The following is a 26,072-nucleotide window of genomic DNA, read 5'->3' on the forward strand; positions in this document are numbered from 1 at the left end:
GGGGAAGGACCATCTCCCACTACAAATGTCATGGGTAATGAATCATTCTTAGCATCCTTGAATGGAGAAGATAAGGGCGTGTGTACCACACTACATGGGCACCAGATCTGGGAATGGTTGAACTTCACATGTCTCACAGAGGGACAAGTCAGTTTGTAGCTATAACCAATATATTACACTGAAATTCTGTACAGACTGACTTCAGGACCATAAAATGACTTCTGGCTATGCTCTACCTTGGTACATCTAGTGTTCAGTGGTGTATGTTGATTGCCTGTATGTGTCCACCTGCCATTTGCACGCATACCACAAAGTAATACATGTTGTAAGTGTGGCCATTATCACTCTGCTATCTTTTATGCTGTGTATTACAAGACAGACCATTGGTACGGTGATAGTTTTAGGCTGCTCAGGAGAACGTTTCTGCAATCACCATTTGCACATGTGTGATGATAATGCTTACACTCAGATCGAGTCATAGCCGCAAGACAAATTCCCATTGCCTAGAATGACAATGTAACCTCACTCACAGTTACACTAATGGATCAGAGCACAGCATGTTGGTTCAAAATCCCTGTCAAGGAAGTCCTCCCCTGTAACCAAGAGCACTGCTACTACTCACTCTGGGGCTGAAATGGTTCACTATTATATGTGCAAATACTTTCCAGTATAGTAGCCTGGCAGTGGTTGCAAGACTTATCCAATGTCACTGCCTCTCTAGGATATGCAAATGGTTATTTTTAACAACCAACAGATGTGCAGAGTTATAATCTGGGCAGAATCTGTAGCCACACATGCTGACTTGAAGAAGACTGACATGATGTGTGCCTTCCAGGTCATTTGACAAAGTTTGAATTGACTCAGGAAGTCAAAGAGACCAGGGATGTTATGCCATTGTAGGTCTCCATGAATTTTGGTTGTAGCTGGGGGGAGGCATATTTGCACCTGGGGTGGATTCCTAGGGAGGCCATTAACAGGAAATGCAGTCTGCACATGCAACAATGGGGTTTTCAGTCTCCTACTTAACATCTGGGGTTGTCCTGACTGAGAAGTATCATGTTTGGGGTACTTTGTTGGTGATCCCACTTCCAGTCATAATCCATCAGTACTGCCACATTAGTGTCCAGAGAAATCTGTAGTCTTGCTATATCTGACAACTGCCTTACTTGCAATTCATGGGCATGTAGTAATTCCTCCTTCTAGTTCACAGATGAAATCCTGTGTGGCACTAATCATCTTTCATCATGTCCCTTGTCTCTGCTACCACTGCCTGTTAGTTCCTCACTACAAAGTATGTAGACAGCTATGTCTCCATGTGTCACTTGGCACCTGTGCAAATGATGACAGATGTGACCCACACCACCTTTCCTACTCCAGTGTCATGTAAGCAGAGATTTCTGATGCTCGGTGTGACATAACCACGCATTTCACAATGCAGGTTTTAAATAACACTGCATTCTTCAGTTTACTATGCATAAAAACTACTGATGATGCTACAGCCAAAGAGTTGGACTGGTAACCATTTGAAATGTTAGGACCAGAGTGAGTCCTGAAATACAAAGACTGAATGGCTGAAAGAATGGACTTACATATACTAAGCCCAAGATGCCATTTCTCAGAATATTCTCTCTTCTCTATCAGAGTTGGTATATATAAGTTTGGGGGAATAAGGGCAGGTGTTTGCCCCTGCAAAAAGGAGTTTAAAGGAGAATACCAATTATTCAGATTCACTCTTCTCTTTTCTCCTGTGTTTTTAGTCGGTTTTTTTTTTTTGCATGTCAGCACCCGGCATTTCGAGTGCCAACATTTCAATAGGGAAATGGTGAACTAGTTATGTATGCTTTATCTGCACTGTTGTATACTTTGCTTGGCATCATCTGGATGGTGTGGTGTGGCCACTAGCTGGTGGTGGTCAACAGCACCATCATCACTAGGGGTGGATATTGCCTTGGACACTGCAGAGGCCTGCTGCTGCTGCTGCTACAGGTGTACCACCTCCTAAGATTACTGGCTGGCTGCCTGCTTCTTCAATATCATATTGTGTAGTATGCCACATCCAGGACTTAACAAAGTTCTTGCAGGCTACGTCAGAGGCATATTGCAGTTAGCCCCAGAAATGTCTAGGCAACAGATTTTTGCTTTAAGCCAGCCAGGCTCTGCACTATATTCCTGGTTTATGCATGAGTGGTGTTGTATTACTCTTCCATTAGATTTTTCAGATTCTCTGTGGTTGTCATCATCAAAGGCTGTAATAAATATCCTGCATTACCTGCAATGTAGCAGAGGCATTCAAGGAGATACTACTAGCTATACTTTTTTTGGCTGTAGACATGCGGGCACACCAGTGTGTACTCATGTGCCTACTAGTTTGGAATGTGGAAAGTCCCTGTTTAAAAACAGTGATGCAGATGACTTGTATGAATTATGAGAAAGTCAGAGCCACTGCCACTCTGGTGTGCAGATCCATTTGTTTTACCTCTCTGTACTGCACATTACATGGTAGCTGATGGAATAAAAATACTGTCTGTTTACATTTATGGAAAATGGACAACAGATTTATTGACACAATGTCCTTTATTAATTTCTTACTTATTGATTGATGGTCGGGTTCATTAAGTTACCTCCCCCTACTTTGCTAGCCCCTTCCCAACAAACCTTATTTTTACAGCATCTTCACTAATTTGTTCTCCTTGTAGGTTCAAGTACTGATTATCGAAACACAGTTATACAAAACACAATGCACTGAATATGTTTCACCAAGTATCCAAATGTTCTGTTGACACCCACTTCTGTTTCAATGAAACTCCATAACCTACCTACAGTTACTGCAACTTTGGAGTAGGTAGGGAGCTGGATGGATTTACTTTTGGTGCTTTTTGTAGTCAAATTTAAGTGAAATATGTTATGCCACTTTACCATATCTCAGTGAAGCATACCATATTTCTTTCATGGGAATGGGAAAGACACAGCAACCCGGGATTTGAGGGAGATCCTCACATCAACTCCCTCTAGCGTACTCTGAGTTCAGTGCACCTTAAAGTAGGTTTTATGTCTGCTGGGAAGTTTTTCAGATAATGAACAGATCTAGAAAATGGATATGGTGAATTAGGATTTGTGAATGTGTGCTAAAGTGAAATGCTAAATTTCCAGTGGAAGCCCCAGGTTTACTGCTAGAAGACCGATTCTTCTTTTATTGCTGTTTTTTTTTATTCCTAAATTATGCTTACATGACTTTTACTATATTTGTCCTGCTTTTGTTTGCCTGTATATTATGGCTATCAGAGTTCTACTGCCACCATTTCAAGTCTGGGGTCCCACAGCTCAGTTATCTCTTAACTATCTTTTATCTTCAACTTTCTCTTCTATGTATCTCACTCAATTCCCAGATGTACTGTACCACTTCACTAAACTCTTCACTCAGTCCTTTGCATAACAAATCTCACTCCCTTCTTCAAGGGGCACATGATTCTGCCATGCTGGCTTAACAATTGCTGTCCATGTATCTGTATTACATGTATCTGATTTATCTTATTTTCCAAGCTCTTGGCATCATAAGACAAGGCAGTCTACCCCCCTTTACTCTGGCACCCACAGCTACTCCTGACCTGACTGTTACCTTCCTCTTACAGTGAACCTTTCCACCTCTTATACCTTTAAATAAAACCTTGCCCCCTCCAGTTCTAAACTGCCTCCATTTTCCTCCTACTAGTGATCTGCAGATAGTTTCCAGAATGCATTTTGCTGTTCCATGTGACTCCCCTTACTTACAAATCCAATCCCTTTCTCTCTGTGTAGAAGTTTTAGTCACAGATTAAATTCCAGGGTTCATTCTTTATTTGCTGTAGTAGTAGTAGTATCAGAGGGCACTTGCAAGACCTTTGAAAGTGCAGTTGCACATTGTACTCTTTCTCAGTAATTACTCCACTACATTGCTGTTATGTTGGCATGGTAATTCTTCTATGTTTTGAATATTTTTCACCACATGCACAGTCATGTAGGAATTACTTCTCCGGAAAATTCGCTTTAGAAGTGATTGATCTGTCTTCTATAATGCCCACAGATGTCTCCCTGTATTTCTGTTTACCATACTGTCTAACCCTGTGCCCTTGATATTGGGCTTTACAACTCTAGAAACCCATCTGCATGTCTTCCAACCCTTTTAATGGTGTATTTTGTGAATGCTTTATTGCCCTCTTTAATTTTTCATCATTGGAAGACCCCCATATTCAGCTACCCACAATTTATTCTTATTCCTGCCTAGGAAAGTGCTATCATTTCTCTGACTGTAATCTCCAAAATACTCTTTATTTATTTATTTTATTTTGAATTTATTAATCAGGGTAGAGCACTGATCCCATTGGACCATTTCAGTGTCACCCCAGGGGTAAACACAATAAATACATGACATTATATATAAAAACAAAATGCAATCTATACATGCATTTTATGCAAAGTGAATAACAGAGTTGTATTGATGGGAATAAAGACTATATATATATATATATATAGATATATATATATGGATTCTCATAGTTAGTTTCAAAAATTTTCTAAGAATAAGTATAATTTCTAACCAGGACAGAATATGTCCCTAACTGTTAACACTTTCAACAAGTACATGTTGCATATTATAAAGATATGAATCATGACTGCGTGAGGAAAGAAGAGTGCAAAGACTGAAACACTTGAAAATGGACTGTACTGGGAAAGACGGCTGAAACTGCCGTATACACATATGCGGTAAAATTGGATTATATAGTGAAAGGAGTGTAAAGCACCAGATGAGGAATAAAAGTAAATTTGGAGTGCAGAGAGACATATGTGGTAACATTAGACAACATAGTAAGGAAGGGATGTGAATGCATGCTGCTTTTGGAAGGATGACTACTAAATATTCTGACATGCATTGCAGCAACACTTTAAGTATTATTCCTTCTAACATTTAATTAACAAATCTGATAGAGAGGAGATTCTTTTTATGTCACTTTAAAAAGGGGAGAGAGGTTCCTTGAAGACATGAGTTAGACGGAAGCTGTAAATGGTAACCTGTTACACAGGGGGTAACTGATGTGTGCAATGCTAAGGTGTTGTGAGTGGGAAGGAATGTGCCCATCAGTAACATCACAGATGAAACATTATAAAAGTGCTTTTGTCCTTAAGTTGATATTAAATTCTGTAACCACTTAGATATTCAGAAATCATCCAGATACTCAAGACAATAGGCATGGCCTAGAATAGTATGCTTAGACCTGTTAATTACATATCACTGCAAAACATGGAGATGAGATGCAAAATTCTGAAGATAGCCATCAGGAGCAGAAAAAACAAACAACCAAGAGCATGGAAATGGATAAAGGGGTAATAGTTTATGATAACACAAGAGTAACTAAATGTTATAATAGAGAAGAGCTAAAGATAAAGAGAGAATGGGATGCATACGTGTGATACTGCAAGCAGTAAAAAAAAGAGGCGATAACACATTTTTCTGTTTCTTTGCTGAAGTGCCACATACAGATGCACCTTTGGAGATCCTGTATCACAAATGGTGTATAATCATGATTGTTGAGAACTCATTTTGTTGACCTTGGGTTGGAATTTCACTGCTACTTCTGTCAGCTTAACTTACGGTAGACTCATCTGGGGATAAGTTTTGAACTGTATGGGTGATTTCAATTTTGTGGTGGTTCTGTGGCTGTGGAGTTAATATGTATAACCAATGAGGTGTGGGAATAAAGCCCTTACTTTGAGAGATGTGTGGGTACAGCTCTCCAAATAAATGTTACTTTTTGTGTTTGTTTTTTGCTGACGTGAAGTCAGCCATTAGATAGCCTTCTTTTGATTTTAAGATTTACTTTTGGTGCACTTGCAAAGTTATATTTAAAAGGTTTGCTTTTCTATGTATTTCTTACGGTGAAGTTGGTTTAAGGTATATAGAGGTCTTGTATATCAGTAGTGCTATAATTGGAAAAGTAATTCTTTGGGGCTTGCTTTTTTTGATTGTATATTTTGCTATGAACATTTGTATGGATTGAGGTACTGTGTTCAGTAGTGTGTGCTTGATTTAGGAAGACTGACTGTTTACATAGTCAACATTAGTTGATATATTCAATGAATGACACTGACAAAGATGAGTCAGCTAAAAAAAGATCAAGCAATGTGGTACAAAATATCATGTGAATCTCTGTTGTCAACCCTGAGATAACCAACAGAAGTGAAATGAGGGAGAAGAAACATAAGTAAACTGTAAACCCATAGGTACTGAAATACATTTACCAGAATAAGAATGGCTGAAATGCATTAAGTGATATAATATCCACCTCATTTGATTTGAATTTTTATTCAACTTGGTCTTTTTATATGTAGTTACAGAGTGACAAAATGGTACAGCTTTAATATAAAACAAGACTTCATAGTACAAAAATTACTTATTTAGTGGAATGTATATACAAACATAGAACCATAGAACTATAGGAACATATGAACAGTTCTATGCAAGTGACCATGGAGACCATAAGATTCACAGCTGTATTCACCTTTAACTAGACACACTTAAAGTTATTGCCATCTTTTTAAGCATTTAATACTGTTCATTTCCTAAAAATAGCAGGGTCATACATGAAAACCCAGGTGTAAATGTGTAGCTACTCATCCAATCATGAGGACTAGCTTTAAAGGTAGCCAGAATAATACTTTGTTTGACTGCTAGTGGTTACTTATAACATAAGTTGTGAATGTGTTAGGAAACTATCCCTTCAGTGAGTCATGTTTTTTTATTGATGATAGCTGGAACCTGTCTTACTTTAGACACTTTTAGGGCACTTATTATTTTAATACCAGATCAGTGTGAAGCAATCCTAGGATTATCTTGGACCTGTTGCATAATGCTGACCTTGTTTGTTTTTACCAGAATACTTAGTTCCTGCTATTCTAGCTTTAGATTTCTTGATACAGTGCCTTAGAATAGGTAGGACTGGAGGTGCTGATCACTATCTGTGGTGGCTGTCTACTTCACATGTCACAGGTTGCCACTAGAATGACAAAATTACTTTGAATATGTCCTTGCTGCAGAAGCAAAATGTACGTTTCTCATCATCCACTACCCAACCAGTTGTGTGAGAACATTCCTAAAGGGGTTCACTGACTTTCTTAGCAGCTCAGCTTAAGTCTCCGTTATTTACTTGTTCTTGGTAACTGTAGAACAGAGCATGTGTTGTAACTTTAAGAAGCATTTCCAAGTGTAGGCATGTGCATATAAATAGTGAGCACGTGCAGGCAGCAGTGCAATTTTGAGAAAACAGCCAGAGTGTTAACATGCATGAGTGCAGTAGTTAGTCTGTTTATATGTTTATTTAAGTTTAAGTTACTAAGCCTTAATCCTGATGTGTTTGTATATAATAATGCTGCTTGAACAGAGCCTACAGCTGTTTGTCCATTTTATCTTGACCAGATGAGCAGCATGGTGTCAGAACCTTGATTAAGAGTACAACTTCTTCAAGCCATGAGGTGCAGAGTTGACGTTGAAGGTATATTGAGCAGGTTGGGTGATGCAGTGCTCAAACGATGAAAAAAGGCCAGAAACAAACTTCAGGTAACCAAAACTTGCACAAATGATTTATTTTGTAAAGAAAATGATATGAAGCATTCATAAAGCATAAAACGCAATATTAATCAAACGAGTAGCACAAAACGCATTACTAATTAAACAAAAGGCACAAAATGCATTGTTGATTAAACAAACAGTTCAAAACCATGCTAACTGATAACACTATCAGAAATACTTATATGGGTTTCAGAGTTACCTCCGATTTGCACAACGTGCATGTTTAAACAAAAATGAGCACACGACAAGTATAATGAGCATGATAAGAGGTCAAATGGTCATAAAGAGTACAATAAAAGGACAAAATAAGCTTAGAAAAGCAAGGAAACTGCATGTTTTTTAGTAAATAACAGAATTTTAGCATGGGCTACTATTTCCCATTGACCGAAGCCAATCAAAGCATAACTAGAGTTGTTCAAAGTATTTCAGAGTATGCAAAGTGTTTGCAGTGTATGCTTTATTACAGTGCAATTATTTCAGATAGTTTAGTGTGTGCAAAGTACAGTTATTTTGCAAAGTGCAGTCAAAGTACAGCCATTTCGAAAAGTTTCTTGTGCTGTGTACATTTGTTCACAGAGTGCCACCATTTCAAAGTGTTTCTTACACTGTACAGAGTTATTTCACAAAGTACAGCCATTTTGCAAAGTTTCTGGTGCTGTATACAGTTCATTTGGAAAGTGCATTCATTTTAAAGTGTTTCTTACTCTTGAGTTCCTTGTGCTGTGTACAACTCATTCGCAAAGTACAGTCATTTCAAAGTGCTTCTTACACTGATAAAGGGTGGTTTCACAAAGTACAGTGATTTTAAAGTGTTCTTGTGTTACAAAGACTTATTTAGCAAAGTGCAGTTGTTTCAAATAGTTTGTTCTGCTATTGGGCATAGTTACAAGTTCTGGCATAAATTTCTGGCATATATATATGTGTGTGTGTATGTTTGTACATAATTTCAAGCACTTTCACTACTGTCTGCTGCTATGGCAGGGGCATTTCGCAGACCCAGTCCACTTGTGCTTGATTATAATATTGCAGAGAATTGGAGAGTATTTGAGCAGGAATACGACATTTTCATACAAGCATCTTTTTCTGGCAAAGATGCATGTATGAAGGCATTTAATTTGCTTAACTTAGCAGGGTCAGAAGCCATTGAAAGACAGCATTCATTTGTGTATGCAACAGCAGTATATGCAGGAGGGGGGAAAACCACCATATTGTTGTACTGGCTGAATCAAGAGATGATCCTGAGTGCTTAAAATGTAAATTTAGAGAAATGTGTAACCCCCAGACAAATGTTACATTAGAGAGGCATTATCAAAGAGACCAAAAGCCAGAAGAAGCTTTTGCAGCTTATATCACTGACTTTAGAAATAAAGCTAAAACATGCAGATTTGGTGATTTGAAAATGAGTTGATAAAGGACAGACTTGCGTGTGGTGTTAATAATGCTGCAGTGAGAAAGATTTTGCTTCATAACAGTGATTTAATGTTGTACAAAGCTATGGAGATTTGTAAAATCCACGAGCTTATAGAAAGGCACATGAGTATGCTTGCAAGTAATAAGAGCATGGTTTCAGCAACCTCTAGAACAAACATTGACAGCATGCTGCACAGGGCTAGTAGAAGCAGGCCTAAGCACATGGCAGCTGCAGCCTCTGCCAGTTTTCCGGGAGAATCGTTAACTTTCCAGCAAGTTCTAAGTCTAGCTCAGCAAAATGGACATGCTCAGTGCAGTATAAGGGTAAGTCAGCAAAACCTAAGTCAAGTTTTATTGTTAACTGTGGTAATTGTGCTGCCAATCATGAGTCTAAAAGAGAGAAGTGCTTAGCATTTGGTCAGTAATGCCACAAGTGTAAAAAATAGAACCACTTTCAAAGGTTTTGTAAATCAAGCAAGCCTCAATCAGTTATTGAGAAAGGTCACTCAAAAAAGTAAGCTGCAACACTACTTTCTATGTAGATAGTGCATCAGTGGTCAGTGAAAAGGTTAACGCACTAGATTTGTTGGGAAAGATTGAAGTGTTTTGTACTGTCCCCATCAATGGTAAACCCACGGAGGTCAAAGTAGATATTGGTTCAAAGTGTAATGTTATGTTGGCAGAAACATTTGCTAGAGTAAGAGCTGGTAAACAACTTGATTTGGCTAATTGTCCAAAGCTTGTTGCTTATGGAGGTGAAGCGATTCAAAATAAAAGCTCAGTAGTGCTTTCATGCTATTTGATGGGGAACAGTTACAGCTTGCAATTTTATGAAGTCAGAAGACCTGTGCAGTCATTATTAGGTCTCAGAGACAGTTTAAGAAAGAAACTGCTTTCTTTTACCAAAGAAGTCCATCATGTAAGCACATGTCCTAGTTCCAGCTTCACTGATGCTATTTTCTTAGAGTATGTTGATGTTTCCGGCGACAAGCTAGGCAAACCTCTAGTTGTGTACTCCATGAACTACACCCAGAGGTCACTCCAGTGGTCAGACCAGCAAGGAGAGTTCTGATAGCTATGCAGGACAAAGTCAAGGTCCAGTTAGATAAAATGATGCAGCAAGGTGTGATTTGTCCAGTTACAGAACCAACCAAGTGGGTGTCTTCCATGGTAGTTGCTCATAAGAAAAGCTCAGATGAAATCAGAATATGCATTGACTCAATAGACTTGAACAAAGTATTAAAGAGACCTCATCATCCTATGTCTACAGTCGAGGAGGTTGCCGCCCTCATGTCAAGTGCCACTGTTTTGTCTGTCTTGGATGCAAAGAGTTCATTTTGGAAAGTAATGCTTGATCACAAATCTTCACTACTGACTACATTCAGTACTCAACTTGGTAGATACAGATTTCTCAGAATGCCTTTTGGGATAAATTCTGCCAGTGAATTCTTTCAGAGTGCAATGGACCAAATTTTTGGGGGTTATTGATGTGCTATAATAGTGGATGATTTACTAGTTGAAGGTAATGGAGAAGCAGAGCATATGACAGAAACCTCAGGAAAGGTCTAGACAGAGTATGTGAAGTGAACTTGAAGCTCAGTCATCTGAAATGTAAATTCAGATTACTACAAGTTACTTATGTAAGTCATTTATTTACCAGTATAGGCTTATGACCAGACCCTTACAAACAAGCAGCCATTCTTGAGATGCCAGCTCCAGACAATGTCTAAGTCCTGCAGCATTGCTTGGTATGGTTAACTATTTGGGCAAGCTTATACCTGACTTTAGTGAGTTATCAGCACCTTTAAGAGAGCTGACATGCAAAAATGTTGCTTGGTTTGGAAGAACACTAGAGAACATTTGATAACCACAAACAGCAAATTGCCAATCCACCTACATTGAGATACTATGATGTCCACAAACCAGTAATTCTTTCTTGTGATGCTTCAAAGTTCGCTCTTACTGCAGTTATTCTTCAAGAGGGCAGACCAGTTGCCTATGCATCTAAAACTCATACCCACACTGAAATGCAGTATGCTCAAATTGAGAAGGAACTTTTATCAATTGTGTTCACATGTTCAAAGTTCCATGATTATATTAATGGCCAAGCTATCCAAATTGAGACTGATCATTAACCTCTAATCATTACTTTAATGAAGCCTATGCATACAGGTCCAGCAAGACTACAAAGAATGATGCTCAGATTACAAAAATACAACTTCAAAATGGTCTATTTAAAAGGCAAACTTCTTTATCTGGCTGATACCATATCCAAATCACCCAGAAATACCACAGAATAGCTTGATACAGAGAATTTTGACTTTGATGTCATGGAAGTGTGTAATTTTTCTACCACAAAACTTGATGAGCTAAGAGATCATACAATAAGTGATCCAGTTTTGCAGAAGCTCAACCACTTTATCAGTTCTGGATGGCTGTGAAAGCAATTGTGTACTGCCAGATGTGCAACCTTATTTTCCTTATAGAGATGAGATGCTGATGGAAGATGATATAATTTCTAAGGTCCTAAAGTCATTGTTTCTACTTCCTTACAACATGAATACATTCTGATTGTGTATCGTGGCCAACCAGGTTGCGAATCTACCAAAAGAAGGGTGAAAGGACTGGTATTTTGGCCTTCTCTGTCAAAAGACATTGATAAGGTACTTTCATTTTGTTCAGTATGCAATAGTACTAAACTGCATTTACAAAAAGAGCTGCTTCAGCTAAGCCAGATTCCTGAACTACCTTGGTCAACAGTAGCCACTGACATATTTGAGTGGAAAAATCAGCATTACTTAGTGTTGGTAAACTCTTATTCAAACTGTTTTGAGATTGATTTGCTACCTAACCTAATGTCCAATACTGTTATTACTAAGCTGAAATGACATTTCTCAGTCCATGGTAGTCCACATAAAGTTATTTCTGACAACAGTACCCAGTTTACCAGTCAATTATTTCAGAAATTTGCAAAAGAGTGGGACATTATCCATATTACTAGCAGTCTGGAATGTCTGCAGTCAAACGGTCTGGCTGAACGTGCAGAACAGAGTGCAAAACAATTACTAGAGAGGTCAAAATGTGGCAATACTTAAATCTTCTTGAATTTACTTAATCTCAGAAATATAACCTGTTACAACTTACTTGGCTCGCCTGCTCAGAGACTTAAATCGAGGCAAACCAGAACAACCTTGCTTATCAGTTCTAGTTTGTTGGTGCCTAATGCTAAAAACAACCGAGCAATCAAAGCCTAACTATTTAAAAAGTTTTCTTTTCAGAAGTTCAACTATGATAAAATGAGCATAGTTCTTTGTCTGTTGAAAGAAGGAGAGACAGTGAGGATGCAAATGCAAAAGGCTTTGATCGAATTAGTCAAGTGAGAGGTATATGTGCTAAGCCGAGATCCTACTTAGTGGAATCTGAGGATATAAACTGAGGTAGAAACTGCAGGCATCTTCTTCTGGTGTCTGAATCAATATTGCAGCATCATACCTGTGATACAGACTCTAGATCTCAGAGCAACCCAGACAATGTTCCTGTTGAAGAACATGTCTCAGTACCTATTCCCGATCCTGATGATGTCCCAGATGTCCCTGAAGTTGAACATTCCTTAAAGACAGTCCCCATTGCTTTATCCAATTCTGATTTTTATGTTAAATGATCAGGTTGTATTTCTAGATCTAGTGTAAAATACACAGCAACCTGGACATGATTGTTTTATATGTGTTCAGTTTTGTATGATTGCGTGTCAAACAATTATTTCTGTTTAATTGCATGTCAAAGGATCATTTCTGTATAACTGCACTTTAATGAATGCTCTCATTTTAGTGTATGATCTATTTCTCAAAGAGGGAGGATGTAAAACAGAGCATGTGTTGTAACTTTAAGAAGCATTTCCAAGTATAGGCATGTGCATATAAACAGTGAACATGTGCAGGCAGCAGTGCTATTTTGAGAGAACAGTCAGAGTGTTGACATGTATGAGTGCAGTAGTTAGTTTGTTTATAAGTTTATTTAAGTTTAAGTTACTAAGCCTTAATCCTGATGTATTTGTATATAATAAACCTGTTTGAACCAAACTCACAACTGTTCGTCTGTTTTATTCTGACCGGATGAGCAACAGTAACTATAATGTCTGGGTTGAAAATTAGCTAAAGAATTTAGTTACATCCCAAAAGATTTTGAGTTTGCTCAAGGAAACATCTGATCATTACATAATTCAGGTTTTATTTTGAGCTTACTCTTCCTATTGTGATGTGAAGGCCTTGGATACTGCGGTTGAAGCATTGTTGTAGAGTGACCACTTCCTCCTCTGCTTTGCCCTGGATCTCCCATTCTACAGTCCCCACATTTGGAACTAAGGGAGACATGGTTTACTAATCATATTATTCCAGCTACCCTTATTTCTATGCTTCATTAATTGCTTCCAGAGTGTGGTGCTGGATGCTTTGATGCCTTGTCAGGTGACTATAATAGGTCATTATCTTCACCACTTCAGTAACTCACTCCAAGTCATGTTCACCCTGCCTCTATTTGAAGCATAAACACTGGGTTGACCATTAACTTTTTCCAGCAATATGAATATGAAGGATGCAGACTGGAGTGTTAATGGTACTGTGCATGTCTGTGGAGTGACAAACATGACCTGATCAATATTATGCAACATACAAGCCTGAAATCTCCCACAAGAATACAGCTTGCCAGCTTACTTGCCCAGAGAGAGAAAGAGAGTTCATCAACTCCCTAACTGATGAGCTATATTCTTTTGCATGATGTGCAGGCTGTTCAGCCAAGCCTGTCATAATTAGAGAGCTTTATCTTACGATAGCATGTTTACTGCTCAGGTTTTTCACTGACTTCTTTTCCCCTATCAGATCCGCACTTCTGCCATTTGACCACAATGACTGAATCTATCATTTGGATTATGTTTGACATTCTTGCACTCTTGATTGTGCTCTCAGGTATGTGGTTTTAGATACCTGTGGGATGGATCTGTGTCCGTCTAAACTGCCCTTTGCTCACTGATATTTCAGGTCTTGGTTTTCTTACTGAGGTCTGCATTTTTTCTTTGGTCTTGTAGGAGGCCCTTGATACCCCAATCCTCAAGACACTGCCTTTGGATCCCAACATTTTTAACAACTGCCACCCTTTTGGGCAACTGCCATCCTATCTCTGCCATTCTATCTCTTTTCATGTTAATTGAGTGCTATTTCATAGCCAGTGGGGTCATGGATCCATTTTAGTCTGGGTTTTGCATTCAGATACTGAGACAGCTTTTATTTAAACACTAAATGAAACTCTTAATGTCTCAAGATCAGTGTGACTCTTCAGTACTGGTCCTCCTGAATCTCTTAGCTGCATTTGATGTTATCACCTAGGGCAATTTGTTCCAGCATTTTATACCTTACTGTGTCATCCTAGCTATGACCAAAAAATGGTTCACATCACACTGTTATGGCCATATTCAGATGGCATGTTCAAGTATCTACACCTCCTTCTCTCTTCACCCTTGACTGTCTAGTACCCTAAGGCTCAATCTTATGTCATCTTTTTTACACTGCACCTGGTATGTTTTGTGGTATCTTATAAGGAAGAGGGGTTTAGTATACTATTGTTATGCTGATTATTCCCAGCTTTGCGATTCCTTTTGACAAGAAGAAATGATGAGTGTGTATTATTCCCTTCCTTATGATCAAGAGACTATTCACTTGTGGCTTACTTATAACTGCTTTAAGCTCAACACCTCCAAGACCAAGGCCACAGCAGGTCACTCTACCATGAGAAAGTCTTGCTCTCTCACTTCCTAATCATTCCTTTTGCAGAGCTAACAAACTCATGTTTGCAGACAAGGTACATAGCTTATACATGATCATAGATTGCCAGTTAACACTTTGGGATCAGGTGTCTGCTGCTTGTTTCCACTCATGGAATATTAAAGGATCACACACCTGTTGCCTCAAGAGGATCTCTCAATATTTGTCCATGGTATGATCTCATCTCCTCTGGACTATAATATGCCCTTTACTGGAACTTCCTAACATTGAGTTTGCTCATGCCATTTTTGATTGCAGCTGTCAAGGTGGATATGTTTATTATGCCTTTCATTTTCTCAGCATTTATGAGAAAATTGTTATCCCTGAATCACCTGTATGTGTCTTAAAAAAGCTTCCACTGAGCAATAGGCCTCATTTCACAGAATGACATGCAAGAATTTAGCTGACAAAATAACGTAGGTATCTTAATAATTTAGCAGAAGTTCACTGACAATAAGTGGATGTAATACAATGAAAAAAGCAAATTTTATGAGAATGTCAAGTTTGAAATCACAGGAAAATGAGTGGTAATAAGTCCAAAAGTCATAGGATTTAGTATCATTTGGACAGCAGGGATGAAAGGCAGACTTGAATAGTGCATAAAATTAAAGGAGCTAAACCTGAACAGTATACAGGATTAAAGCAAGTGGCCAATGAAAAAAGAGATCTCTGTGAGGTTTTTAGAGAATACAATGGTTGTATACCTGGAATGCAGCTCGTATACAATGACATCGGGTATTTGCAGCACAAGCCTGAAGAAGTCTGTAGTCTTATATAAAAACATTAGATTTTTACTGCAATAAATGACAATAAATCTGGTCATATTTTGGTACACTTTTGTGTTTTTGATTAGGTTAGGTTATAGCAACTAAGATTGGAGTGGAAGCTATGTTAATATACTGTATGCAAATTAGAAGGCACAGTTAGTTCTTCAGAAGGAAAAAAAATAAATAACTCCTGTATTTTTAAAGGTAGGAATTTAAGGATATAGCTAGCACTCAAAGGTGTCAATTGGCATAGAGTTATGCAGATGTAAATATGCAAAGGGTTTCATTTCCTGAATCCTTGAAAAAGTATTATTAAAATAGTGTACTGATACAAATCATGTAAAATATTAATGTGTAACACAAATGATTACAACACTAAAGAAAATAAAAAAGACTGACATCGTGAAATAATTATGTATTATAAATTCCATTTTTTGCAAGCACGTTATTGAAATTAAAATAAAAATCCAAGCAGTAACCAAATAAATATCATAAGAACTATAGATAATATAGCAAACATTTTCAAACACATAATGCAACATATCAGCAATTTCTGTAGAGAAATAATCTATATACATACATTTTAGACTTTGTGGTATACTGAGTTAAATGTAAAACAGAAATATGCATAAGCCAATTACTTTCATATGTAGACTAATAGGTGCAGCAGTTAGGTTAGCTCAAAAGATTCAGCCTAAGTAAAAATGCATCATAATTGGTAAAACTAGTTCTGGTACTACCCAACAAAATAATACTTAGACATAACTATAACCTCTAGTCCCACCAACTCAGCCTCTCCCAAAAAGAAACGCACATAAAATTCAGTATAAATTTATTGGTTGGCTTTATCAACATGTGCTCCTTTTAATTTATCAGCAGCAAAGATGATTGGTAAAAGCCTCTGGAAAACCTTCCAGACTGATACCACCAAAGAAACCTGAACTAGTCACCAACCTGTAGCCTTATCAAGATGAAACTTCAAAATTACATATCACAAACAGCCATCATACACTAACCAGCTGCACATGCAAGCTGTGGCCAGAGCTGCATAACCCATTTGAACCCTTTGGTAGGACACAGTCATAGCACACAGAATGAGTCAGCAGCTACAGTGCACCACAGCTCCAGCAATCAACTGTTTCTAAACAAGTTTGGCTACTAAGGTAGGGAGGGGGCTGCTGCCACATATATAGTCATTTAAAAATATGGGAACGCTGCCAGCTGCTACCTAAAGGAAGACCAGAATGCCAAAGCACAGGCCCATATGGCCTCCAGTAAGGATTCCCACAGGAAAACTTCCATTTTGTCCCATAGCCATACATCAGGTAACTAATTATTTTGATCATATTTTTTGTTATCATTTCATAAACCTCACAAAAACCTCAAAACCATTTCTTTTGCAACTGGTTCGTATTGTGTTTTGGTTCTTGAGGCATAGCATTCCAGTGTACGCAATATTTTATAAGTGAAGTTTCTAAGATGGATCATTAGAAAATATTTTGGCAAACATTAACAGTTACACTGACTGATGTTCATACAGCTTCTGCAGCTTAAATTATGGTTTCACTTTAAAAGTATCTATTCATTTTGCAAGTCAGAAAATAAAACAGTCAAATTGTATTTTTCTCCGTTGCAAAAGCATTTTTTTCACAAAAGGGGTTTGACCATGTGTGTGCTGTCTAATTACTCTCGAGAAAACTCATACAGGATACTTCACTTAAAGTAAAATAAAACTGCCAGAAAGGATTAGTGCACAACAAACAATGAAAGTTATACACTGCGTCCAATAAGGATGCTCTCTGCTCCTTACTCTTCTCTTTTACTGAATGAATGCCTCATAGAACAGCTTTTCAAACAGTCCCAAACAAGGACGCAGCCTTTTATGGAGTATATTAGTTTCTTACCTGCAGCTACTGTTATTCAATATGCAGGAACTTAGATTCAACTTTATTAATCTTTCTTCTCTTTCAGTTTTGCTTTACTGACCTATATGTGACACCTTACAGAATGCTTGACACTTTATGATTAATGGAATATATCTTTTATATTTTAATAATACTGCCACTTCTTGCCTAAAGAACTTCAGTATCATATGGTTGATATAATATAGATCCAATAAACTAAGAACAATGCTCTTTAAAACAGATAATTACAAATGCCTGAGCATGCATTCAGTTGCCATTGTTTGATAAAAGCTCCATAAGCATCAGTTAATAAAGAATACATGCACTCATCATAACCTTTAAAGCTAGTGCAAGAGTCAGTAATAGCACAAATATTAGTTTTTGCGGACCCTCAAGGGTTGTGTCTGTAATATTAACCAATGCTATCATGCTTTGGAACTTAAATGAGCATCTAAGCTAGAGAAACATTCCGTGTGTATGAAATGAGTTTCCAGAACTGCTATTTTAAATTATTACATGCCTGAAGCATTATGCCCAACAGATCTCTAGGTCTGCAAGTTAAGTAATAAATGTGTGTATATATGTATCTGTATTAACACCTTCTAATGCTATAATAAATAAATGAAGGTTTCTGTCTAAAAAATAGGGGCAGCCTAACATCCTTAGCACAGATCTATTAATATTTTCAAAAGAAGGGTCATGCTTCAGAATGCGTAAATTAATAAAGAACAAGAACATTTGTTTGGTCATGCCAGAAGTATCCCATAACATCCTAAAAACACTACCTTCAAAATTGTATTGCTAAGCTGGAAATCCAGCTCCCAGACACACACACACACACACACACACACACACACACACACACACACACACACACACACACACACACACACGCACACGCACACACACACACACACACATGACAGTATTTGTTTAGACTATTAGAGGAACATCCATACAAAAATAAACTGTATAAACAGGAGCAGCGGATTGTAATATTAAGGCCCACTACATTTATTTATTATTTGTCAACCAGGAAAGTCTGACTTGGAACAAAGCCAATTTTCAGCAGAGGCCTGGGGAGAAAGGCTCCAGATGCATGTCTTTGTAACATGGAAGGAAACCAGAGAACCCAGGGGAAACCCACACCAATGTAAGGAAGACATGCAGATTCCACACAGAAGGCACCCCAGCCAAGAATCAGACTGGAGAACCTCTTGCTGTAAGGCGACAATGCTACCGCTGCACTACTGCGCTGTCCTAAATTGTAATGTTAGGGCTAAATGAATTGAGATGTCAGAGCTCAGAACTCTAACACAAAATATTCCTCTTCCCACAAGCCAAACAAACACACACACACACACACACACACACACACACACACACACACACACACACACACACACACACACATGCGAGCGCATGCACACGCATGTAGAGAAGAGTGTAAGACATCTTAGTAGTAGTAGGCAGCCATGAACATTAACACCCAGCATAAGAAAAGTCAAAGCATCTTTAAAGGGTATTCAGAAACAAAGATCAGCATGTATTACACAAAATAGCATGGTGAACAGTGGTGCAGAGGGAAAGGAGAGCTCAAGGACACCTGTAGCATGACCACACTCTTGGGAAACTAACACATTTTACATTGAATGCTACTGATCAATGACCACAAAATAGCACACAAAAACAGTGTCAGCATGCTAATGGGAGACATTGCTAATGCAAATGACAAAATGAAATATGGCAGCACAATTCAAAAACATATAAAATCTGTGTTCTGAGCAGCAGCAATCCCCTGTTCTGAATGCTACAGCTTTACAGTAGACAGTTACAGTATGATGCAAGAAGCAGCATCAGCAGTAGCTGGACAGCATGTGTTAGTGGCTGTCATAGCTCTCAACTGTACAGATATTCACAGAATGTCCAAATTTATGTATCATATTTTTTGTCAGTTTCTCATAAAATTGTGGTTTTCTGGCAAATCATTGAAGGTTAAGTCAGAAAGTAAAGACATACATTTGAGTTTCAGACCTCATACCCTTCAGGAAATTTGTGCTAATGCAATACCTGTTATTCTATCAACTTTCTGTTTGTAAGAAAATATTTAAAGTGTGTCCCTATTTTTGGGCCTTTGTCCACCCATTATTTATTGCTTTGTCCAGATTTCTTGCTCTAAGAGGTTGAGAGGTATGGTGGCTGTTTTCCAAGCCAGGGTCTGAGATGTTGAGTGCCATCAGCCTCCACAAGGCAGACAAGTCTGCCATCAATGAAAATATCTCTGCAGTTATTACCAGAACATTGTTGACCACTAATATGTGGACAGCAGCACTATACAGGAATAAATACATGTGTACCACCTTCACATGGAATCAAGGAAGATACATGACATGCCCATCCCAGTGGGCAAGAAGGTTTGGGCAGCATTAACTATACTTGCTATGGGTACTTTTCAATGTCTGATAGGAGGCATGTTAGGAGCTCCGAGGTATCTGCCTCATGAATTCTGTACCAAATCCTTGGTTTGATGCTGTAGACTATGGAGGACCATATATGGTTTCTACAGTAGAGGAGAGAATAACCACTATACAGGCATTATACAACATAACCCATTTTCTTGAGATTTTGGGGGCCATTGACTGCACCCCCACCTGTTCCACATTGTGTCCTGTATATCAACTGGATGGGCTTCCACTCCATCATCTGCCAAGGGGTACCCAATATACGAGGCATTATATACAATGTGTCTGTGCACCATCCAGACAGTTGCCATGATGATCACATCTTGTACACATGCAACCTATACTAGCATTTTGTGTGGGGTGACTTTCTACAGGGACATGCAGTTGGTAGTTGCACACATTACAACATGATATGCTTATGCCAGGAATGTACAGTAGGTAGCAGGATACTCATAGCAATGTCCACAACTGTATGCTGCAAATAATGCAGGGTGCCTTTAAACTATGGTAGATGACCCCCCCCCCCCCATCCACAGCATGTAGCTCATGGGTGGAGGTGGAGTATAACCCAATACTGTCACAGACTTCAATTTGATCCTGGGACCGGCAGCAATATATCTGTTGTCTGCATAAGACTACATGATATGGTCTTACAGCAGCAGTTACAATATGGGGACACCATTGCACTGACAGATATATGTAGTAGGAACAGAGGAGAAGATGTCTGAGTAGTTGTCAGAAGAACCAGTTACAGTGGTACCCAATATCAAGCAGAGGTGGGTACAATATGTTTTGACAGTGGCACAGATGTGGCATCTGGTCTACAACTATGGGTTGTGACAAAGACAACACAGAATGAAATTGATGCATGCAATTAAACAACCAAACCATGCATTGTAAAGCATTTACTTGGCCATGCTGTCCAAGAGATATTACCATACTCACACAGACCAGAAAATTGAGCAGGGCATAGTCATCATAATTTCAAAAGTGGGGTGGAGCACAGTAACAGGCAGCAGCGATATTATATAAATAGAAGAATTATGAGAGGTAGAGGTGGTAACCACTCATATAGGATCATTGGAGTTCATTGGAGCTACCATTTTCACTTTGCCAGTACCCACCTTTAGGCTTTGCCTCTCATTTCAAGGAGGGCCAGGCCAGTCATACTAGGGGTGAATTTATGCTCACCTATCCAGTTGTCTATCTCATTTTTAAAGGCTGACAGCTTTTCACACTGTTGAATTTGGATAGAAGGTTTCTTCTAGAGAAGGGGTAGACACTGCAAACCAAATCTATCCTCCTCTTTGTCTTATTTATTTGTTGGAATAGATTTAGATCTCTGTCCCTAGTGTTAACAGAACAGTTTGATATATTCAGGTATAAGAAGAGTCAGAGATTGGTCTCCAGAGATGAGATGGTGTTTCTATAGGTGGAACACTGTCTGGTTGCACTATGTGGCACTGCAGTGCCAGAATTGGAGAGATCTTGTCCACAGAAATATATTGCAAACTAGAACTGTGTATGGGGACTGTGCTGAGGCCCATGCCTGAGATTCTACCTGTAAAATGTGACATCCACAACTCTATGAATGGGCATGGGCTGGTTTTGCCCATGGTATAGTTGCAAGTGTGATGGCATGTGGCTTGCCTAGTGGGGAATGCCTGCAATAGAGCCAAATGAGTTTTGGTCATGATCACGGGAGTGTCCACACTCAGGAGCAGAGGCAGACATGGACAATACAGACAGTAAAAGTGTCTCCAGAATGGTGTGTGCCATTTGCATGAATCTGCCATGTGATCATGCAATGTGCACACATCCCTTAACACATTCATGATGGCCTGTTGTTTGCATCGATACAGCTGCACCAGTGTCTGAAAACGTAAATGTTTCTCCTCTCAACAGGCAACTTTGCTTCAAGTCCCTATATGCTGTGTCAGCCTGCGTGTATTGCATGATCCTCCACTGTCCTTAAAGTTTTTTCACTTCCACATGTGGGTTACAAAGCATGCCGGATATTTTTAACATGGTCTGAGTACTAGGTCATTTCCGCTTAGATCACTAACCTGCTCAAATTCTGATTAATTCCAAGAATAACATCTTTGTCATGAAAAGTCCTGTAGGCATGTCTTTCTCATATGATGGACACATGCATCTGAGATGCAGTGCTGCCCTCATATGCCATCTGTGGTGATGACACCCGCATAGCTAAGGTGGGTTGACATGGACAACACATCCAGAATGGAACACAGGGGTCATTAGAGGTTCATCTTACCCCATCACTGTCATTTTATCTGTAGATGATGTGAGTGTGACCTCCAATGTTAACACTGTTGACAGTGCCACTATATCTGACTGTGCCATGTACATGGCGCCATCATCATCAGCCACCAGTGACCTACTGCCATAAGGAGTTTTCTGACCTCTTTTAATGGAGCCTATTTGGCTAGAAACTGTGAGTGCATACAGATAACAAGCCTGTGATAATTATGGATCATACTTCTGACTTTTGCCACCATGTGGTACACAGACTTTTACATGTCAGTTGTGATCCTACCCAATGGTGACATGCATATCTTGCAGTGCAGGTTGGCATTGTTGGATCCTAATGCCCACTACTAACTTGATGCATTCCCTACAGGCACTCAGGCAGCCTTCTCCAAACAATCTCCCACTTCCAAGCCACCACCAAGTATGAGGGTCTCTCACCTTTCCTGGTTTGGGATTCTAGGAATTCCTCAAGCACTATGAGATACCACTGCATTGGTAGTCCACTCCCAGCTGTCAACCTGTTTATGGCAATTTTTATACCCTAGGCTTAGGATTAGTAACATATCAGTGATCCTGTGATGCATCTGTATTAATGTTGTATTATGGTCATGTACTGATGTACTGCAATGATGATGGGTACCAGCCCCTGACACACATGGTCCAGAAAGGCCATGTCTGCTTAAACCTTCTCATGTGTGTGTGTGTGTGTGTGTGTGTGTGTGTGTGTGTGTGTGTGTGTGTGTGTGTGTGTGGGTGTGTGGGTGTGTGGGTGTGTTTAGGACCTGTAGCATAACCTCCATCTCCTGTGTGTTGATCTTTTCCAGTTGCTGTCATTCCTTCAGTCCCAGGACAAGATGTATACACCTGTGTAATACACATGTGGATCAGTGTATCTACATGACTGTTCAGGCTGGCTGACACATGTGCCAGTAGTATTCTCACCTCCCTCTCAGAGGTCACAGCTCTGAGTACTACTATGGTGTCACCATTCCCACACTGTGCTATAGTGTCTTAGCAGTGAGTATGTTAGCAAGGCTTGATGTTTATCAGAGCTGTGATGACAGCATAGTCTTTGCCTAGTGTACTAAAGGCCTAATATCCTCTGAAGCATGTCATACAGCCTGTACGCATGTCATAGCCTACTGGAAACCATACAAAACAGGACAGTATCCTGGCCTATCTATGTTTCCACAGCTGTGACATGTTAATTCCCTTAAGTGGGAATGTAACCTGGTCTGTCAATGTTCCCTATGGCCCTTCAGTGTGTGCTCCCCCAGCAAGACTGTCTTCTGTCCTGCCCCGTCCCATGCATCCAGTCAAGTTGAACCTCCCCAGTATGACCATAACCTGTCCTGACATTGACCCTGTGCTCTTCTAGTAGCATAATGCAGCAGGGAAAAACACAATGGCACTCCAGTGAGTTGAATTCACCACTCCTTGCATCAAACACGAACCATGCAACGTGTGTAAAATGTAAAGACTTTATTAAAACTATATAAAAACTCTGATGAGCTCCCATTAGCACTGAGGGACTAAAGTGCTTAGTTTTTTTTATTTCTACATAGTTTTAATAAAGTCTTTACATCTTACATGTGCTGCCTGGTTCATGTTTGATGTAAGCTATGAGATTTTTGCTGCATGGTATTTTTACTTTCTACATGGTCCTGCAGTCTACATTAAGCTACAAGAAGATTTTGGCTGCATGCTGTTTTCACTTTGTACTTGGTGCTACAGTTTGCTACTATGACCCACAGCAGTGTTTCCTGAAGTTTGGTTCTTGTTCTTTGAAGTTTATTTGTTTTCTGGTTATTCTAAGTTTTTATTTTTTTAACAAGACCTGGTTTCCTGCTTGGTTATGCTTGGCAGTCATGGAGGAATTGACCCAGAACATTTGGATTTCACAAGATTTGTTTGACCAAACTATTGTGAACCCTATCAGGTTGATTGAACAGCTTAGTCAACAGGTTGCTTCACAAGCTTCAAATGACTTTCGACTTTCGGGCATCAACGTTGATTTACCTTTTCAAAATAATGGGAGAAATTCATCCCAAGAGACCAGAAGTGTTATACCAGGACAGCAAGAGACTTGGTCAACCGAGGGACCACTTGAAGAGGATCATTGATCTGGGTGACTGGTTACAATACAATGCTACTTTTTTACCTCCCCCGATATTGAAAACACACAAGGTGTTTCACTATCTAAACAACTTTATAACTTTGAAAACAAGTTGCCCAAGTTTTGTGAACTACAATTGGAGAATAGCTACTTTCATGGATGTGTTAGGACTGGGGTTGTCCTCAATGGACTGAGACTGTGGAAATTTCCTACAGGACTCAAGGAAGGGTCCAGTTTACATAGAGAGCTTTTAGTTTTATTCAGTAGACATGGATTTGAGCTAATGGAGCTATTGATTAAACACAGTAATGTCACTATTAATGAACTGGAGAAAGGACATTAAATGTTTGGACAATTCAATCTGTCAGGATTTATTGTTTGAACAATAGATGAATGACTACAACATGGTGTTTTAGCTTGTTAACACTATTAAGATTAGGAAAGAGAAGAAATTAAGATGGGACAGAGATGATTATGATAAAGAGATGGCCTACCCTAAACTTAGTGGTCAGGGAAAAAAGGTGTAATCTTTGAGGACATAGCTTTTCTGTATGTTTCCTCTAATACCTCCAGTGATTCCTTAGATCCTTTAGACCACCCACCACTTTGGAGGTCCAAGAGACAGAAGAACAAACAACTGGGAGGGATCAATTACAGACCTTTTCAGGATCCAACAGAGGGACATTTACAAGCCTCACACCAAATACAGAAGGGGGGGGGGCAAGGAGATATCAAGCTTGGAGTTAAGAGATCATATTGTGACTAACCTAAAGGGGGATTTTAAGGTTTACAATTTTAGTTCTGTTGAGATCACCAGTGCACATGCAGACCTCTTTGAAAAGGGAATTACATTCTTACTGTGTCAAGCTGCTAGATTATCTCAGACTTTAATTGATTTTAAACTATACACTAGTCATTATTTATTGACTCAACTAGCTTTGACATGAATGTTAAAAGACCTAGTTTACATAACCCACCTTTATAACCAGCTATAGCTTTGTTTGAAAAAATAAGTGGGTTGGATATTAGGCAGGTCCTTAAATGGAACCCTAGCAAAGTGTCATCACACCTGAGTGATAATGAAATGAAGTTGCTGAACATGATTCAAAGTAACAAAGGTAACAGGTTAATGAAACCCGACAGAGGTGGAGGATTAGTTGTTATGAACACTTTTGGTTACAATTATAAAATGGAGGGGATTTTACTATCTGATCAATATATACTGAGACTTTGTGAAATGCGTTGAACATTGCATATTCTAAAACTGATAAGAGTTTTGTATGACAATGTTTGACAAACAAATCTCTAATACAGATTACAAATATTTTAGGATTGACTTCCCCCACATCCCTAGTATTTTTGGGTACCCAAAATACACTAAAGTGTTTTTGACCTTCCTATGTACCCTATTGTGGATGCAAAAGACTTAGAGGATGGCTAAATATGTGGACCTTAAAAATGTTTTGAAAAGGGAGAAACACATTTTTAAAGCTTCTTGGGGCTTTCTGAGTTGTTTGGGGTATTATTTGTTTGACAATGACCTTAGTTTTTGTAACAATAGATGTTAACAACTTATTTTCCTCTATTCCCCACACTCTTGTTGTGCAATGGTTCCAAGATTATTTCCCCCAAGTAGACAGTTTTGACACTAACACAGGCAGGGTTAAGGGCACCCTTATGGAACTCATTTTAGACAACAAATACATTTTATTTGAAGGCTGTATTTATA

This window comes from Protopterus annectens, chromosome 2.part1 (genome assembly GCF_019279795.1).
Source record: "Protopterus annectens isolate FY-2018-M chromosome 2.part1, PAN1.0, whole genome shotgun sequence".
In the NCBI taxonomy this organism is placed as follows: Eukaryota; Metazoa; Chordata; order Ceratodontiformes; family Protopteridae; genus Protopterus; species Protopterus annectens.